Here is a 15452-nt window from a genome sequence, read left to right as displayed (position 1 = left end):
TTAAGGGTGGAGAGGTGGCTTTTTTCATATTAATTGAATATTAAATTCATGTTAATTTTTCAATGTAACATTTGTCACTAATAACAAATGGGTGTATCTCATTAATTCAGATAAGTGCAAGATATTCTTCATCTAAATCAAATACCTAATACTGTCATGGTTACAATAGATGAGATCAGTAAAAGCAGAACTCCAAGACTAGAGGTTTCCTTAAAAAAACATGTTTATTGGCTACAAAGTATCTGCACAGTCAAAAATGAAACTAAGTCTGGAGTTTAACATCCTTTTTCATACCTGGCCACCAAAATTGTCTTCTGACCAGATGTAAAGTCTTTAGAAACCCAAAGTGACCACCTTGTTTGGCGTTGTGGCTGCGCTGAAGTGACTCACCATCAGGTCGTCTTCTCCCTCGTCGTTGCAGGTTCAGGCAAGCGCTCTGCCAGGGTTTCGTGTTTCCCCTGGGGGGGAGAAGTGACCCGTGCAGCTTGCTCCTGGCTAGCCCAAATTGGGCATGAGGTCTCGGGCTTTGCAGAGGCAGCAGGTGCGCTCTTAGCTGAAGGAAATGGGACCGAACAATCAGCTGCTCGATGTCCAAGTTGCCCACACCTGAAACATCTTATCGGGGGTCCTGTAGGTGCCCGAGGAAAACCAGAGGCTGCGGTAGGTTGGGAATGTCTGGCCACCTGGCGTCTTTCTTGAGTCTGCCTTGGTCTGGACTCCGATGCTGTAGGTCTCTGGTAATGGTCCAGCTCAATGTCCAAGGTTATAGCCAGGCAGTACCATTCGCAGAGCTGATTAGGGATCCCCCTGTAGGTGCACACATGGAATAACTCATGGGCTAAGCCTGCCTTGAAATATTGAATTAGTGATCGCTCAGGCCACTGCCTGATCCGTCCAGCCACCTTCCAAAATTCTCTTACATATTCTTTCGCTGGCCATCCCCTCTGTTTCAAGTTATAGATGTCCTTTTCATCTTGCAGGGCTTGGGATCTGTCTTCAAATCTGGCTCTCAGCTCACCAATAAACAGATTGATGTCCTACAATTCTGGTGCCTGCTCATTGTGTAGGCTAGTCATCCATTTTGCAGCTTCCCCTTCTAGGTTCCCTGCTACGGCATCAACCATTCCAGCACGGTCTGGGTAGGCATTAGCATAACGATTCAGATAAGCCCACATCTGATTCAGGAAGGACAGCTTCTTGGGGTCCCTGTCAAACATGGGGTGGGTACACAGGCCATTGCCCCCAGTAAGCTTGCTGTATACTTGGCCGTTGGCACTGAAGTCACGGAAGGGCCCATCCCTGGAAATCCCTTGGCTGGGCCCCTGGGCTGGCAAGGCGTCGATCTCGGTTGGGGCTCTGCCAGTGTGCTGGACTTGATGTCAAGGCTAGTCTAGGCAGCATGAGCCATCACGATGGGACTTGGGTTTCACCGAGGAGGTGGAAGGGTTGGGGAGTGTCTGTTGCCTCGTCCACTGGAAAACACATGGTGGGCAATCATCTCTATTTTCCCCATCTTGAGTTGGTCAAACTTCTCCCTCAGCCGCTTGATGGAGTAGCTGTGGATGGCAGTCAAGTGTCTCCATTCCCCTGACTCATCCCACCCAGCAGGCCATTTTGTCTTTCTCAGCACAGGTGAATGAGAGCCATGGAATGATATCAATGGTAATGCAGCCTCAGTAGCCTTAAAGGTGCTCCTTCACTGCAGGGCAGCATCCAATTGCCAATTCTCTCTGAGAGTCAGCACAGCACAGTCAAAAGTGAAACCAAGTCTGGAGTTCCTCCAAAGTGTTACAATGTTACAAAGCTAAACTTCCCACCCCAGCACTATGTAATCAACTACGTTCCCCAATAGAAGACTTTGGCAGGCTTTCTAACGGAAGGCTCAGCCTGCCAAATTCCCAGGCAGAGATGACCTTGGTTCTCACGGGACAGAATATTATTTAGGCAAACATTTATATCACCCATCCCCCCCCTCTCAGTCCTGTGGCAACCAAAAACGAAACAAAATGGTTTCATGCAGGATTGTTGCAGTCTTGACAGATACATCATATGGATATTGTATCATCCCACCTCCATCTTTATTTACTCTGGAGTAAGTGCACAATGCATCAAGACAGCACCATGAAGGGGATAAAGAGAGTAGCCCAGTCTTCCATCCCTCGCTTAGTTTAGAAAATTGCATACTTGCATGCAACGGAAAAGCTTTTTTTTAAAAAAAAGAATCCATTGTCATTAAGTGCTTAAATGATTTTTCCCTCCCCTTCTGTGCTGTAGTCCCACTCAATCAGACTATTTACATTGGATTCAGATAAAACCCTAGAAGATGAACTGCACAGTGAATATTGTATAGTTTGGCCCTAAATAAAGACATCATTTTTGGAGAAAGAAAGAGGGGAGCAGCAGGAGAGAACAGCAAGAAGAGACCTATTGGTCAGAAATGAAATAATAAGCTAAGAAGAGGGATCCAAGAATGAAATAAACATTACAGTGTTATTTTTAGCAATGCGTTGAGTGACTGAGCAACTGAACAGAAATGGGTTCCAAATTATAAGTCTTGCTAAGAGCCATTTCAGCTTTGGATGTTGACTACATGGTTTAAAAGAGACACACATACAAACCCCTCTCCTATATACTTAATTTATGTATTTCAGATATTCAGTTTTTAATGTAGGAAAATATCCTTCATACAAAACAAAACACTTTATGTCTTATACAGTTCCCGCTTTGCAGCTTTGAGATCTGATCTAGTTCTTTTGAACTCCAAAACAACAGGACACAGAATAGATCTCTTTGATTTCCAGAAATGTTTTTGTAATAATCAGACATCTGAATGGACTTCCCATTGCCCTGCACTCAGCACTTAGGATGCTCTGAACTATCTCTGACCTCCAGCATTCTGAGATCAATTGAGCAATAGCACAGTTTGTCATTTAAAATGACCTAATGTATGCCACAAAACCATTTGAGAAAACTGAACTATCTAGTAGAAAGCTAAGGAACCAATCCCAAAATAATAACCCAGAAATGCCAGTAAAAGCAAATAAAATGTTGTTAAATCTATGAAATTCTCTTCTCTATGACCAGCTCCAGCTATATCTCTACTTGCATTCCTCCAAAGAGATTAGGGGGAAAAATACTATATTTGTATGCTGCACACAGAAACACACATGCCCTTAGCAATCTAAAGGTATTTATTGACACCCAATGGCTTGAAAGTTCTAAAATAGAACAGTGAGAAGGAAACAGAGAGATAACAAAAAAGCTAAAAGTGCAATTTAATTTTTTTTGAAGAGAATAGAAAAAAAGAAAGATATAACAATATGAAGTAGTTTTCAATATTTTACCTCTCTCTCAAGTTACATGATGCTTCTGTTCTTTCTATAATCCATCCATTTTTTCATTTTTTTATGCAAAAGGTCTATAAGGGATTTCCAATCACCCATAAATGTAGATATTGTCCTTTCTTTAATCAAAGACGTTTGTCTATCTCAGCAAGTTTTGTCAATTTCATCAACCATTCTATTATGGTGGGTGATGCCAAATCCTGCACTCTTTGTATATATAATAATTTATTTATTTATTTATTTATTTATTTATTAATGGGATATAGCAGTAATCTTATATTGAAATAGTCTTGCATGGCTTTTTTCTGTTTATCCATCAATCCCATATTCAGTTGAATATTAATCCTTAAAATTCTCTTTTATCAATATATATATTTGAATCAAATTTTTTTAGCTCTTTTACATGTCCACTAAGTATATCCAGCTTGAATTTCTTGTTATCCACTAACTTTGCCAAGAAACTATAATATTACAATGTTTCCATACTACAATGATTTCCAAACAAATACAGAGATTGATAATATCTTTCCAAAAGTAAAAATAATTGGAATACCATTTTAATTTCTGGAAAGTTATGGTCCAGTTGCCTATGTTTGAGTTTTCAATGAGTATGTACATGCTCATTTCCCTTTTAAAAAACTGATGTTTTATCATTGGCTCTGTCCAATTTGGTAGCCTTTTGGCAAACAAACAAGTCTCCACGCTAGTGATTTTTGTGACCACACATACAGGCCAGCTGAGTGACTTTGGGCCAGTCACTCGCTCTCTCAGCTCAACCCACTTCACAAGGTTGTTATTGTGGAGAAAATTAGGATGAGAAAGAGGTATTAGGTATATTGCCATCTTGAGTTACTTATAAAATATTATGAGTAGGATTTAAAAAAACCTAATATATAAATAAGCATGTCCTCATAATTTCAAATATGCCCAACAGTCAAACAAAAATGTGCAAATCCAGTCTAAACCAATATGTGTAGTTACACTTAAAGAAGACATTTGCCAACATGTCTCAACAAAGCCTATTATAGACTAGAGATAAATTGTTTGATTTCTGTCTTCTCCATTGTTAGCCCCGCTGGTTATTTTTCTGGGTTTTATGTTTACTATCTATTTATTTGAACCTTCAGAACATGATATATTGATGGCTATTTTAATTTCTTTGAAATTATTCTGAATGACTTGTTTTTAAAAAAATTCATTGTTAGCTGCTCAGATGCTCAATAATGAGATAGGAAAGTGTATAAATTCAATAAATAAAGTTTATCTGAAAAAATAGCAATAGTTTACTGGACCCTTATACTGCAAAAGAACAACAGTGATGTTTTGTGATGCTGCACAGCTGGAAGGCACAGACTAGAATGATTTAACACAGTATCTGACTTCAGTATCTGCCAATGCAATTCATATGAAGCAGTGGTGTCAAACCCGCAACATCATGTGACATGTCGTGACATATCGTGACTTTTTTTCCATTGCCAGCAATGGTGTGGACGCAGTTTTGCCATGATGCATCCGTGTTCTGTACCAGCCTGCTACCGGCCCTGCAGAAAAGGCAGGGACAACCCCTCTACAAACGGCAAGAGGCTGGAATTACGCCTGACAAATTTATTCACATAAAACAGAGCAAGACAAGACACCAACCATAAAACACAAGCTAAGAAGCAGGAACAATCCAAGCGGTTGCCTTCAGCAAACCAGCCCTCCCACACATTCCCCTTAAATACAGTTCAGAGCGTGGCCTCTCTGTGCCTCCTTCCGAGGTGCCCCATTGCCTCCCTCTGTTTACTCCTGACTGACTGCCTCCTGCGTCGGGCGTCCTTGAACAGGGCCAGCTGTGGGTCATCTTCATCCACGCTGTCAGGCTCACACAGCTGGGTCTGCATCGTGACCAGATGAGAGGGGCCTTGCTGGGGGCTCTCATCAAGCTGTCCAATCCCCTCAGCAAGCTCTTCAACACCCCCCTCCTCCTCCTCTGAGTCGTCCGACCCAACTGCCGAACCCACAGGCTGACCCTGAATCACAACAATCCGGCCCATGGGCCGGCAGTTTGACACCCCTGATATAAAGAATGTATGCTGCTCTGTTTAGAAAACATCTCCTAGGCACTGAAACTACAGTGACAATATTGCTGCACCATGAAAAGATGAAGACTGCAAATGTATTGTTCTACTGCCATTCCTTTAATAATGCAGGAGTGTCTCACTTTCTGTTCATTCCAGACCACCTGCATCCATCTCTCTCTCTTGTCTCTCTGTCTCTCTCTCTTTGTGTGTGTGTGTGTGTGTGAGAGAGAGAGAGAGAGAGAGAGACAGAGAGAGAGAGAGAGAGAGAGAGAGAGAGAGAATCAATTGAAGAAATATTTTTTTTAATTTAAAGGCATATTATATTAGAAATATAATAGCGTGTCAAGCTAACTGAATTGTCTTCATGCTGACTTAACATTTTGAACAGTATTTTCTTCGCAAACTATAAAAAGAGACCAGTAGCCAGTGATAAAATCTAACGGTGCAGCAAACCGTTTTGTTTTATAGAGAAAATAGCAATTTTTAAAGTTTTTTTTAAAAAAAGATGGGATATTTTAAAAAAAACAGAATCCATTCCAAAATTGTGTTTAATAGCTCCAAGTTAATGACAACACAATTGTCCACCAATTTCCAAACTGAAACAACTAAATAAGTTGTTTATTCTTTTGATTAATGACTTAAAAGTAACAAACAGAAGAATTTATCATTTTAGTTTCAGATCACAATAAAGATGCAAGTACCTGATATTAGTTATTGGCAAATATGCTGATAAAAAGCATCTGAATTTACCCTATAGCTTTCAATACATTTTTTTCAAGACTCCAGTGATATTTCTATGAAGTGGATTTGCTAGCAGTGAAACAAATGTTTTCTTAGCCACTATAAACAACAACATGAAAGGAAGAGATGCCTAAGTAAACAAGAACAGGTACTTTTCCTGACGTTTCTCAACAGTTTAAGGAAAAAATGCAATTGCCAGTTATTTTGACTCTTTAGTACATGCCTGAGCAAACACTGAAACTCTTTCCAGACCTGTATATTAATATTTAAAGCAAGCCTCTATGTGTTCTAAAACATAAATCAAATTCCAAATAGTTTGGGTGGTATAAACAGAAATTCTACACCCCAGTCTGCCGTTACTGTATTCAGTCAGAACAGACTTCTTATTCTTTTTCTGGAGGCAGAAATCCTGTGCATTTTACAAAGCCACATATATCATGCAGCAGTTTAAAAGAAACCATTTGAAACAGTCCTTTATATTTCATGAAGTGTCTGGGCAAAAATAAAAAGCTAACAAAAGAACATTTTTAATTCAGGTTGCTTAGTTTAAAAGCATTAATATTTAGTGTCACCCTTGGAAAAGGCAGGAGTTTACATAATTCACTAATTTTCATGATTTGTGCATTTAATTGAAATTTGTATACTCACTATAAAATTTGTAATTTATTAACTTCAGTTATTTTACTGAATTTCCACTCTCTTCTTATCTTTAATTCATTTTAATGTATGTTTTATTTTGTACTATTTTTCTATCTGGACACTTTGATCTTACATGTTATTTTAAAGAATGAAGTTTCGCTAGTTTAGTTGGGAAAAAGAGGGTTAAAATAGCGTCTTCCAAGAAATTCTCAGAGTATTTCTTTAATGATGCAAGTAGTTCCTTTAGTTTGGCAAGATTTCTGTCTATAGATGAGGAACAATAAAGGAGCTTGCTTAGATGTACCTACCAGATAGAAGAGAATATTTCTAGCTCAGGGTTGAACTGTGGCATCTATGGTGCTCTCTGAGCTTGGTTGTTTTCTTGCAGACATTTTATTACCAAACTAGGTAACATAATCATTGTTAGTAAGGAATGAGGTTTGTTCTCATTTTACATAGAAGTGCAGGGGTCCCCAATCCCCAGGCTGAGGCCCACTATCTGGTCTTGAATCTTTTGGAACTAGACCATGGATGTGGCGCATAAGCTCGTGCATGCATCCTCACTCATGTGAGCAGCAAGTGCATGTGTATGCACGCACTCCATTTGCATGGTTGACGGGCATATGCGCCCACCGCTTGCGCAAATGGAGTTGCCCACCGCTCACACGGAACCGGAAAGATTGGGGAACTCTGTACTAGAGGCTTGCCCTGTCAATATGGTTTTGGTGATTCTTTTGTTTAAGTTGTTGTTTACTGTTAAATTATCTAAGTTGGTATTTCTATGATTGAGGCATTGTTTGATTCTTGATAGTTGGTCTAATATTAATTTTGGTGCTAATTTCTATTCATGTGGTTGTTGATTACTGGTGAGGAGGTGTTTGGGTCTTTTTGTTTCCTTTTTGGCTTTTTATTGTCACTTTTAAATGATATGTAGATTTTGCTTATCTCTATGTGCCTGTTGATGACTAATTTATATGCATGCCAGGCTTCCAGGAATTCTCTAGCATATTTGGACTTGGCTTGGTCTAGGATGCTGATAGTGTCTGTGTGTTTTGTGAAATTAAAGCATTTCCATCATGTCTTCTAACTGCTGGTTGGTGTTCATGGAGGTGCTCTGCTAGTCTTCTGCCTGCATGCCCTATATAGTGACTATTAGTCCTTACACTGTTTTTTCTTCCAGGGATGCTGGGATTTTTGGTTTACTTAGGATGTTTTGAAGGCTTTAGTCCACTTTAAATAATATTCAGACAATCTGGAGAAGGAAAAAAGGTATGATTATAGAACTAAAAATGAAATCTTAGAGTGATTGGAGGAACTGAGCATGTTGACTTTGAAAAGGCAAGAAAATGGCAGAAAATGATAACACTGTTCAAATAGCTTAAAGGAAGTCAGCATCAAAACCTGTTCTCTATCATTTCAAATGGCAAAGCACAGAATAATAGATTTACATTTTGGAACAGTGCATTTTTTAAAAGAAATGCTAGAAAAACCTTGCTTATAAGAGTAATTCAACAATGGAACTAATTAGCTAGAAAGTTGTGTTCTTCCCACATTTCAACAGCAGGAAAAGGAAAAAGAAAATTGTCAAATAGACAAGATAAATTGTTATTCAAGCCTATGAGTCTAAAACTAAAAATGTATTGTACAAATAGAAGATCAAGAAAGAAAAGCAGTGTTGTTTAATAAGGCTGATTAAACCCCTAAGGTCAATATATTGAATGAAACAGTTCCTAGATATAGGAACTGGATCCGGGGTTCAAGGCAGGCTTAAATTAACATGGTGTCTAGCAACCATGTTGGTTGTTGGTACTGCTTTGTAAAGTTCCCAGCAGCTACCTCTCCCGGACTCAGGCCATATTCATTGTGATACCATCTGTCACAGGGTTCTTTTTTAAATACCCAATTAAGTGGGCTCCCCAAACTCCTGAGGGCCCATTACAAGACCCCTTGGCCTTGTTTACTCAGACACCAGCAGACCCTTGGGTAGTAGTCCCAGTTTGATTCCACACCCTTCCTACATCTATTGCTGCTTTGTTTTACTATCAAGAGTAAGCTCCTCCAATTCTCCTCTTCTCTTAGGTTACTTCCAGAGACAAACATTATTGCAAAATTTCCAATTCTAATGCTATAAAAATATTATGTCGTTTCAAATATTGTTTAAAAAAAACCCTCAAAAGAATTATTTAAAACAAAATCAGATTGGCTATGAATAATGTATGTAAATTGTTGAGAGGCTCTGATTACATTCCTGGAAAAAAATTCATTGGGATGGGTCCAGCTTCTTTTCTAACCATGAAATCATTATCTCTGCAGAGTTTGATCAGAACATCCTGGGTTGAGAAAGGAGAAGAGTAACTTTATTGTTATCCCATACTCTGCAACCTGCTGTGGCATTTCCTCCACTGTTTCAGGTTGGCTCCATAAAATTTTACAAATTTAAGTCTACCTCCTGTGACCCAAGAAATAACAAGAAAATAATTCTTGGGTAACTGTTTATAGGATGAACTGTTCAGAAAGGCTTTTTTAAAAAAGCGATATCAGTCTTCCTAAATAAAGTTTTTATTGTTTGTGTTCATTGTTTATTACAGCTAATGATTAACCAATGGCAGAAATAGGAATGTAAAGACATGAGATAAACACAAAAAAACCCAAATAAAACATACAAGATATAATTGAATTAGAACTGTGAGGGCCATATAGTCTACTTAAAAATATCACTTGATCACAATTAAATCAAATCAATAAAATCAAATTGTTATCAGCTATTGTAAACCATGTAAAATAAGACATTGTTCCTAAACATCAAGAGTAGGCATACATGCTTTTAAAAATGAATAAATTTAACTTTCATTGTAACTAAGAGAGAAAAATGGAACAACTGATGTTTTGGAAGGTGTTGAAGATTAGGTATGCCAAATATCGATTGCAAGCAAATTTTCATAAGTACGACTTTGAATTGATTGGCTAATTATTATTTCAGAAATCTGTCAAAAGAAGTGAGAATGGACTCACACTGGTAGACCCTTAAGAGAGCAGAAATTCCTATAATAAGACACAGTCCACACCAGGGGTCTTCAAACTTGGCGCTTTGACTTGTGGACTTCAACTCCCAGAATTCCTCAGCCAGCGTGTCTGGCTAAGGAATTCTGGGAGTTGAAGTCCACAAGTCATAAAAGGGCCAAGTTTGAAACCCTTGGTCTATACCCTCAATTTCCTGAGAACCACAGGAGAAAAATATCCCAGTTTTGGGATCTTGATATCTGCCTTCAGTAACAACTGAGGAAAGAACATCTAGCCACATAGATGGTGTGATGTTTAGAACTCATCAGAAATTGGCAATAATTGAGTGAAGCTATTGGGAACCTTCTTAGGCCAAAACTGATATTATCTGAGTCAAGAATTCTGTTTTATGGTCTTACTAGCTGAATCAAAGACCAGTATTTTCAGGGCTTCCCACAAAAAGTCATATAAAGTTAGTCTCCAATGTTTGATTATTTCTCATTATTATAGAAATCAGCACAGTAGTGTTTTTTCCTCTTGTCTAAACTCTGTTGTTTTAAAATACATTCTTTGCTATTCAAACTATTCTAATTGTTGTTCAAAATCTAATGTGATGTCCAAAAAGTTGCAAAATACTTCAGTCTAATAATATTCAGATTATATTATGCCATTAGAAGGCAATGATGCTGAACTTAATTCACATGTAGTTTTAGCACTGTCAGACCACCGAAAATACTTTTTCTGGCTCATGCAGAAAATCCCTTTTTAATTTGTCATTTTGTTCTGACAATTCATCATCAGTTGGGAGTAACTCATAGTCACCCCATTTCAATTTTGTTTTCTTTAGGGCTCTACACAGTAAAATAATGGATTACCTTTGTGCTGCAAATTTTTATGATTTAATTTGTAATAACACTGCCATTTCTAACAGAGACAAATATACCAAATAAGGATAAAGTTTTGTGTATTTGACAAGTGAGCCTTGACCTAAAATAAGTTTGACACAATAATTTCTTCAGCCCTTAAAATGTTACCAGGCTATAGCTCTAACACATCCATAACATAATCTCTCTGGAATTTTAAATGTACCAATTATTTTATTTTTGCAGGAACGAACTGGCATTGTTAAGTAACACTATGAGGAAGTAGCCAAAAGTGTACTGCAGTTATACTTTTGTGTTATTTTGGGCTATAATTTTTATAACATTGAAGTCTTATTCCTTTTACTTTGCTGTAAACCAGATTCCCATCCTCATATGAAGTTTTAAATGCTATTTTTACATGTGAGGATGAAGTCAGTGGACATAATCCCATGCTGCATTACAGGGCAAAACATTTTTAAAGGCATGCATTTCAGCTTTAAGTATAATACATTTGATAAATATACTGTTGCAGATTTTTAATTTTCATTTTATAAACTGACTCTTCATTTTAAAAATATTTTTTAACATTTGTATTATTGTGTTTTATTGTTGTTAGCCGCCCTGAGTCCTTCGGGAGATAGGGCGGCATATAAGTCCCAATAATAAATAAATAAATAAATAAATTATTATAGCAGCCTTAAGCACTTCTTTACTTTCTCCAAAAAATCAGTTCCTAAGTCTAACAAATTAAAAATAAAGCATAAATTTATAAAGTCAATTATGTACTATTTTACAAAGACAAAATAGGTGTTAGCATTAAGTGAGATTTCACAGCCTTTGTTCAAGTTGGAATAGGATGTACACATATGACTTATTTTCTAAACATGAAGCATTTCCCCACAAATTGAAGTATACTGAATCTTCTCTTCATGTCACTCTAGCTTTGGCCTAAGAAATGAAATCCTGACACATCCTGAAATAAATATTGAGAGAAATTTGACTTTCTTCAAGCTGGGAATGGTTCATCATCTAAATCTAGCAGGAACACCCATAATCATATTTAATTATTGTCTTCCTGCTTTTCCAGAGAGAAAGAGAAGTCCCTCTTAGACTTATTCAATACTATATTTACATTAAAAATGTATCTGTTTCTTTTAAAAATAATTTTTTAAAAAAGAAAACTTCATCTTAATCCATCTATTTATTCAAGCATGGAAGCTGTGATTGAATTCCTTATGCAAAATAAAGAGCCACTCCAGGCTTATATTCATTTCTGTGAAGATTTGTCTTGTAGCAAAGCCTTTAAAATTCAGAAATATGCAGAGTTTTTAAATATCCCTTCCGTTTGGCAGTTTTTACCCTTCATACTTCAACCATAATATCACTCTTCTTTCTTCTGCCAATTCAAAAACTGATTTTTTTGATTTTAAATAAAATCTGTGTATGGAGTAACAACTTTTTCCATTCATACCTCCTCCTTATCCTTTCCTCTTTTTTCATTAGCTGGAATAAACAAGAACTATCTGTGAAATTAAAAGAAGAGCATACTCAGCTTAGTGGTAGGAGTGAGTAGTGCGCTGTCATTTGCATCCTTACGGCAGAGAAATGTTCTTTTATATTTATTTTTGAATTCATTCCCTTGAGCTATCAAGATTGTTTTTGAGGCTAATTCAGTCTTAAAAGATATTATCTACCTAGACAGATTTTGCACCAACTATAAGTTTGAAAGATACTGTTTCTGCCTCTTCATCTAAGTCAAGCATTAAAGTATAGGATATTTTAATACAAAATATTAACTATAGAAGCCAGGAATGAATCTTGTGGGACTTCACTCAACATCCTATTCTGGTTTATACAGAACTGTTGCTGAGCATTATTTTAATACAATGCCAGAACCAGCTACATACCCACATAATTATTACATTTCTTATTTGTCACACTACTTAATAAGATACTCAAACCAAAAGTGAAATAGATTTTGTGCTGCTTTGAAAAAAGCCAAAAAGTCTTTTGCTTGAACATATAATGGTAAAGGGTTGTTTTTTTAATTCAGTCCAGAACAAGAGACTTGTGTAGTATCTTAATAGCTGTATTGTGAAATAAAATTTTTCTTCACAAGAACTAGTGTGTTATCTTAATTTAACAAAGATACATAGACAAAAAAAATGTGAAAAGGAAATGATTAGCAAATTTAATTTGATTTACAGCTCATTCAGTCTTGCCTCAGTTGCTAAATTATTTACAAGTTAATATTATAAAGTCATATCAGTTCTGGACAACTTTTCATGGCTGATTGGAAGACATTCCCTTTTGTTGTGTAGAATGCTTCAATGTTTTAATGAATGGTTTTTAATCATTATGCATGCACAAATATTACATAGATTATATCCTTCAATAAACTAATACACACACTAATGCACTTTACACTGTATATTAAACTATCTCCTTAAAACATAACTGTCTGTTCACTATTAAAATGTCCACATTAAATTCTAAAAATATAATGGACAACACTGCATCTGAATTTCTGCTGAAGTTAAAATTAGAGAAACAAATGGCTATTCAAAAGTTGCACATAAATACTTAAAAATAAAGATTCAATTAATTAGCTGAACAATTGTAAAAATAGTGTAAATGCATTGAGTTGAATTATTTTCTAACAAGGAACTATTTGCAAATTGTACAAACTACAGACCATTTTCCTAACATTATAGTTGCTTTGTCAGTTGTAAAATAAGTGCTTTCCAGATGCTTGTTAAAATTATAGCTGCAAAATATCATCCATGCAATTGCAAATATAAGTATTAGTCCAGATGTATTATTTCCTAAAACAAATCTATGCCAATATTTATCTACATAAGGAGTTAATCTAATTAGTAATTTTCATTGTAATGTAAAATCTTTCTAATTGCTACTTAATTATCTGATCATTTAGAGTAGAAGGATTGTATGCAAACTGACAATTCAGCTGGTGCCTAATCAAAAATTCATAATGGAAAAATCAAAATGGTGCTCGCTATAGATTTAGTATGAAAGTTTCAGCTGCTGGAAAATGAACCCAGGAAAAATTAGTCTATGTTACAATGTATCAAATTAATCATACTTTTGCAAATATTTATATCTTGCAGGGTGGTTTTTTTGAATCACCTTTTTATTATTGTTAAAATTTATTTGGAAGTGGGACAAATAATTCACTTGTGATCTCTTCAATAAATTAATAACTGGAATCAATTTACCCATTTCAAGAAGGAGCATTTGATTTCAAGTACAGTATTTTCACTAACTTTAGGAGACAAAAACAAAGAACAAATCTCATGGCATTATAATTAAACATGATGTGCAAAGAAGAAGGAAATAATCTAATAATAGCTATATAATCAGTATGAAAATATATAGTTGTTACTTATTTTGTTTCATTCTTTCTAAAAAACAAAACAAAACCAGATGTGGACAATAATGAGACAAAAGAAAGAAAGAAAGAAAGAAAGAAAGAAAGAAAGAAAGAAAGAAAGAAAGAAAGAAAGAAAGAAAGAAAGAAAGAAAGAAAGAAGTCAGATTTTTTTGGAAAAGAAAAATGTGACTATGTATAATAATTTAATTAATTTACATGCTCCTGCTCATTTACCCTTTTAAAGTAATTTTTGATAAGATGTAATAAATTTTACTTATTAGGCATTGGGTTGTTATAAAGATCACTGGAAACAGGCAAATTGTCTAACTTTGTGAGTAAGAATTCCACCATTATACTGGTATGCCACTGGTATGAATTCCACCATTATACTGGTACGCCTTCTGTTCTATGTCATTATTGATGACTTTAAAATGGTATTAAAATGGTTTAAGTTTTGTTCCTATTCTGCAATGATTTAGTAAAATGGAAGATTAAAGCATTTATAGTGATTATCACAATAAAATTCAGAATTCATTTTTTCTGCTAACCTTAGCTTTGTGGGCCATTGGCCATTAACAAAGAAGCAAAACAATAAGATTATCCAAAGACAAACTAAATTATATGTGGTCTTAATTAAATACCACAGAAAATGTTTGTATTTATTTACCATCTAGATTGAAAAAAATAACTTAGAATTAAACTAAATTAACAAAAGCATAAAGACATTTGATCAACACATATAAGTCAGAATATTTGTCAAGGAAATATGATAAAAAACTTGTTTCAAAATATCAGCAATAATTATTACAGCAGAGCCAAAATGTTTCCCAGATGGCAAAGCAAAGTAGTAGAAATAACTTTTTCAAATACTGCATGTTAAAAATCAGCAAGGTTATATTCTACAGTATTCTATAAGCTGTGGTAACAAAACTGGCTATGATAGTCTGGGGTTCAACATCCAAAATTTTCCTTCTGTTTAAGACTATATACTTCTTTAAAAGGGAGTTCTACTTCTCAGTTTTTATTTGCACAACTTGAGTCTTCAAATTGTCACAGTGAAATTGTTTAATTTATAACACTATTCCTCTTAAAAGGACTCAAAGTGAGGCCAGCACAAATAAATACAAAGTTACTGCAATTAAAATATGTTCAATTTTTTTTAAAAAAAACACCCATATATCGGGTAATATAATAGCCATGCAAATTCCAGGACTAGAATCCACTCTCAAATTTCATATACAAAACATGGTTTTATTTGCTAGTTGAAAGCATGTAGGTGGAAACCAAACATATTTTTAAAGGGAGAAAGTCCAAACTCAGAATGCATCACCAAGAAAGTATCTTGAAAGTTCACACCACGGGCCATTAGTAGGATCACAAGCAACCACACTAATCTTATGAAGGAAAACAA

This window comes from Vipera berus (assembly GCF_964194415.1).
Source record: "Vipera berus genome assembly, chromosome: 1".
Classification (NCBI taxonomy): Eukaryota; Metazoa; Chordata; class Lepidosauria; order Squamata; family Viperidae; genus Vipera; species Vipera berus.
Note: the sequence above shows the minus strand (reverse complement) of the source record.